A 5,691-nucleotide genomic window follows, 5' to 3' on the forward strand; every position below is an offset into this window, starting at 1 on the left:
CAGCTTCTCTATGAGGATTTTATGGGGAACAGTGTCAAAAGCCTTACTGAAGTCAAGGTAGACAATATCCATTGCTCTCCCCTTGTCTACCAAATCAGTCATTTCATCATAGAATGTCATTGGGTTGGTCAGACATGACTTCCCCTTGATGAATCCATGCTGACTGCTCCCAGTCACCTTCTTGTCTCCTTCATATGCCTGGAAGTGGTTTTCAGGATGAGTTGTTCCATCACCTTCCCAGGCATGGAGGTGAGACTGACTAGCCTGTAGTCTCCTTCCTGCTCATTTTGAAGGTACAAATGGCATCTGCTTTCTTCCAATCCTCAGACACCTCTCCCAGTTGCTCTGATTGTTTAGGGTTTAGAGTGAGCTTGAAATGTTATCAGCCATCTCCCTCAGTAGTCATGCCATCAGGGCCCATAGACTTGTGTATGTGTGTTTTAAAGGTTTTTCGAACACTCTTGTGCTTTTGGTCCTGTCTTGTGTCATGAAGAATATAGAGAATAAGCTTTTCATAACTAGTTCTATTTCTGAAATGCTGTGCAAGTCAGAAGGCAAAAGCAGAAATGAGGTGTGATTAAGAAGCATGATCATTTAAGGATTCTTCCCAGGCTATTCAGGACACCTAAGAAAGGTGACCTCAACCCAATCCTAAAAATGATAATTACAAGCCTGACAACTTTACTAAGCTATCTACTCAAGCATATTAAAGATGTCCTGCAGTGAGTTCCCCATGTAGTCCTTCCACATCTACCTGTCTATGGCTTTTCTTGAGAGCTGCCCTCTGTTACTCCGGTGCCCTATTGACTGCTTGCTCCTACAGTCCCACAATCAAGGGCTGTCAAAGGTGTCCCCATGCTGTGGCAGTTATGTGGAAAGTGGGATAAAGAAAACTATCCCTTTTTCTGGGCAAAGAGAGGAAAGAGCCTTGCTCCAGCCCGCTCCATGCTGAAACTGAATATGCTTCAGGTGGTGTAATGTGACATGGCCAGTGGAAACAAAACAGAAAGATCATTTCTAACTGATTAAAGCTGTGTTTCTGTTACCTAAATGGTGGTTGGCTGAGAAAAGGTGAGGCCAGCTCAGCTAAATAGGGAGACGTAATTTCTCTAATCCACATTTTTTCCCTAATTGTGGTGGAAAAAATAGAGGGATGTGAGCATTTCAGTGAAGAGGACTGTGATGTCGTTCTCTGGACTTCTCACTGATTTTGATAGCTATGATATTGTGAGAACTACACATGCATTCGGATACAAAAAGAGCCAAAGCAACCTGTTTATTGAAGTGAGAAATGATACATATTCTTGTCCTTAAGCCGGTGCTAAAAGGAAGAAGTTAGAAAGCATTGGTACACAGATTAATACACACTTCAAGGAATGCTCTTTTCAATCTTTACGTCAAATACCATTGTGATTGATTTTTTTTTTTTTTAGTTTAGCCATTCTAGGAACAGTTATTTAAAAATGAAAAGCTTAATATGATCAGACTTTGTTAAAGTTGAAAATTTATGAGATGATACTTTTGTAAAGCTAACTATGTAGTTTGCATTTTCCTAACTCCTCCAGCAGCCTCTTAACGGCAATTTACAGCCCAGGTTCTGTAAGGGAATACACGATTCTCCCCAAAATCAGGCTTCACAAGGAATGTTCTTTCTGCCCTCTCGTGGTCACAAGGCAGTTTTGCAGTTTGGCAGTGACGGGAATTTCAAAGACGACGTGCATTGCATTTCGATAATCCCAAATGTCTTGCTTTTGCTTTAGAGAACAAACATAACATTTTGTATCCCCGAGCCAGTTTTTCTCTATATAATGTACTTATGTGTATCTTTCATTTGAGTACAGCAGTTGACTATTTAGATTGTCAAATTAATTACATACTATTTTCTTAGTTGTACCTTATAACCCAGAAGATGAAGATGTAGCTTGCATGTTAGAAGAAACAGGTAAGAATAATTTCTTTTCTAGCCACTAGGGTAATTTTAGTTCAAGTGCCCATGCCTCACTTTTGACCTGTTCAGATGAAAATTGTTGCATAATTGCATGCAGCAGCTTCTTCACACCTGCAGTGATTCTTAACTTACTTATGAGTTAAATTGCAGTCAGGTTCCATGTCACGTCAAGCAATCAATAAATACATTTATTACAGTGGGGTTACTTTAGATTTATCCCAGACTGAGGGCAGGATCAGACCACAATGCCAATTTATATTTTACAAATGTCCGATACAGTTTAAAGGTTACCATGTGTCCCTTGTATGAATAATGCTATCAAATACAGGCTTATAGAGAGTTGTATAGTTTCAGTTAAGGCCAAAGTGAGCTGCTTCTACTTATCACTTTTTCTGACAATCAATTATACAAAGACAGAATAGGTGTAGATGCACGCACAGTAGTGTCTCTAGGGCTTGTTAGCTGGTGAGCATCAGAAAAAGAAATTCTGTAGCAGATGTGTGAGAGCATATAATGCAATAGTGATTTAAGAGAACAGTATTATAAAAAACAAGAATAGATTATTCACTGTCAAGATAATATTAAGGAGATGAGAATATTTTGCTGTTATACATTGGAAAACAGGAGGGGGCGGGGAGTGGGGGGAAGTCATTAATTTATACATTACCTGCAGACTTTCTCCTGTGTACCCCTTTTCCCAGACAGCTCAAGTTACCATATCCTTATCTTTGTGATTTCTGGGGTAACTAGGAAAATCACCACTGCACAGGTACAGCCTGCACTGCTGTTGTGCCAGTGCCAAACTGTGCACCATCTGCCCTTAGCATAAGAGGGATATAAGACCTAGAAAGAATTTATCACTAGTTGTAAATTTGAGAGGGGGGTGGGCTCTGCAATCCTCCAGGCCACCCCTGGGGATTCATAAATTCATATGCAGTATAACTATGTGCAAGAATACATTTGTTAGAAAAAGTCTTGAAATATGGATCTTTGAGAAGCATACAGTGGTGGCTGAGTCGGCACGGGAAGTACCTTCTGAAAACTATCTGCTCTTTTCCCCACCCCTGCTCTTTCCACACAAGACTGACACTTCTAGTTAAAAAGCAGTTCAGAATCACCTGGGTTCACACTTCCTTATTTCAAGATTTCATAAGCCATATGTGATCCCAGTATAAGTACCCTGGTGTACCTTCACTAGCATTTAATTTCTTCACAGGCATCTAAATTAAACTTCTGACTTTTCTTTCATGGCTGCCAAAAGAAATCAGCTGCTGAATTGGGCTGTGCCATTTCATTTGAAATGCCTCCTGACAGTGAATTGATGAGCCTAAGGGCAAGTAGGTCCTTGGTCAAAAAGGTAACTGTGCTCAAAGACAAGCTCAGCACCCAACATATGCTTCTATTTTTTCCTTGAGCCTCTGTCTTCAACAGCAGGGTTCAAAGAAAGTTTGTCTTCATTCTTTTACAAATAAAATTCTCCATATTGTTCATATAATGCAGTTAATTCTAAGCACTTTTATTAACCAGAGATGCAGATGTATTTTATGTACTCACAGAGTTGAGCCGCTAAGAGAAGCGGCTGATTTTAAAAAAGTTCCTCTCTGTTCTCCTTCACTAATTCATGCAAATGGGCCAGTTAAGCCCTGCTGGGAATGAACAGCACATGGAACTCATCAGATGTTACTGGCTCTGTTTAGCATTTCCACAAATTGTAAATCTATTTGTTTTCAACTGAAAAAAAATGTTATAAAATTCCTCAAATATATAAGGTGGCCTATTGTATACTTTGAATCTCAGTGATGCAAAATAATTTAATATGTTCTCTTTGATGTGAGGCAGGGTAGCTTTAGGCACTGAGGGTCAAAACCCAAGCACGATTTTGTGTTAGGAAATGCCTAATAGTTGCCGCTGCTTTTGAACCACTGCTCATCTATCACTTGTTACCAGTATATGCACAAATGTGGTATTTTCAAAGTCAGATATGATGACTTCATGTGCCCTACAATGTATGTATTGCATTGTGCATGTCTGTGCGTTTGTGCTACAGTATGAAGCGTGCAAAGTTTAGCTCCTGTTTCTAATATTTAACCCTTTCTTTCATTATTGGTGACCTACCAAATATATGTGAGGAAAGAGGAGAATAAATATTTTGAATGTGAAGCTGTAGTTGAAAGGATTGAAAATATTCTTTATTTGGTTATTGGCTGCCTCTAGCTGTATATGTAAGATCAACCCTTTAGATCCACCTGAATCGCATGAATTATGAGAGACGTGAAGGAGGAAAGTTTGTGATACGTGCTTTGCTTTCAACTCTGTTGAGCCATAAACTGACTTCTATTTGTTTGCTGGCTTGTGCCTATAATTCTCAATGTGCTGCAAGAGACAAAGTAGCTGGATGTCATACTAAGGACAATGAACACAGTAGTTTTAAGTGTGGTCAATTGTTATGAGCATCAGAGATGAGATAAATATATTAAGTACAAAAGCTTCAAAACCAGAACCTAATATGACAAAGCAGGGGGAAAGAGCTAAGTGGTCAACAAGTTCCAGAAGATGGGAACAGTTAAAGGCTCCTACCTGTCTGCACCATTGCTGCTATTGACTGGTAAGCCTTCTGCTGTGGCAAGTGACCTACATTTGTTGAGGGACTTGGGGTCAAAGCTATAAAGGTATATAAGAAAATAGAAATATAGATTCCTTTGTGAAGTAATGGTTTTGTCTTAGCTTTGCATCTTCAAAGCTTGAAGAATCGTAGAATCAAAAAACCATGTGGGTTAGAAGGGTCCTTTGGAGATCACCTGGTCCAACCTCTTATTGAAAGGAGGGCCTTAAAAGAAATAATGATCTGCTGAGATGCTGCTGTGTGAGGCAAAGCAGTACTTGGGTGCCTCTGAAAATCTGGGATGTAGGAAAATGAATTTTCCTGTGCAAGTTTTTCTGACCTATTTCTGTCTTAATCACCTGACTCTCTTTTTTAAGACTTGCAAACAATAGAAAAAACCTTCTGGTTTTCCTTTTACTTTACACGCTATTAGCAGGTTGGAGAATGGCCATAAAGGGATGGAATGAACTTGAGTAGCATTTAATACCTTCTGGTTTTAGAAAACTATTGAAACCACGTACTTTTCTTATAAGTACAATGGTAGCCTGCAAATATATGTAAGTTTTCTGAAAGCCTATTTAGAGTATTTCTTCTGCCGGTTAATTCTAGGGCTCTAAATGGATAATTGGGATGACATCTCTAAGATAAAGCCATTTTTTGCTGGTTTCCACGAAAATTTTTATTGGGTATGGTATCAGGTAAGGCCATAGGACCAAACTTCTGGCTAATCACTTCATAGGATCCATGTGCATAGGTAGGAAAAGAAGAAAAAAAAATATTTTATACTGTCTGTGATTCTTTGAGATAAAACACACATAAGGATACCTTAAGCCTCTTTTCCCCTTCCTAATAGCACAGATTTTTCTCATCAATATTCTGTGCTACAAAAGATCTGAGTGGCACTAGCTGAAGCCCTTCTACGCCTTATGTCGTCAGGAGAGAAGCACAAGTGCAAATCGGGTATCTATGTGTGTCCATGCAACTGTGCTAGATGTACTTCAGTGGGTGTCACTAATGAAAACATTTCCACTTCCTGTTAATGGGTACTTTTCAAGAGGGGGCAATTTTAAAAATGTCTTGTTTAGTGTTTGGCAATTTCTAGTGGTCTGTGATGACCAAGGCTAGCCCTGTTGTTGTCTTT

This window comes from Larus michahellis, chromosome 2, assembly GCF_964199755.1.
Source record: "Larus michahellis chromosome 2, bLarMic1.1, whole genome shotgun sequence".
In the NCBI taxonomy this organism is placed as follows: Eukaryota; Metazoa; Chordata; class Aves; order Charadriiformes; family Laridae; genus Larus; species Larus michahellis.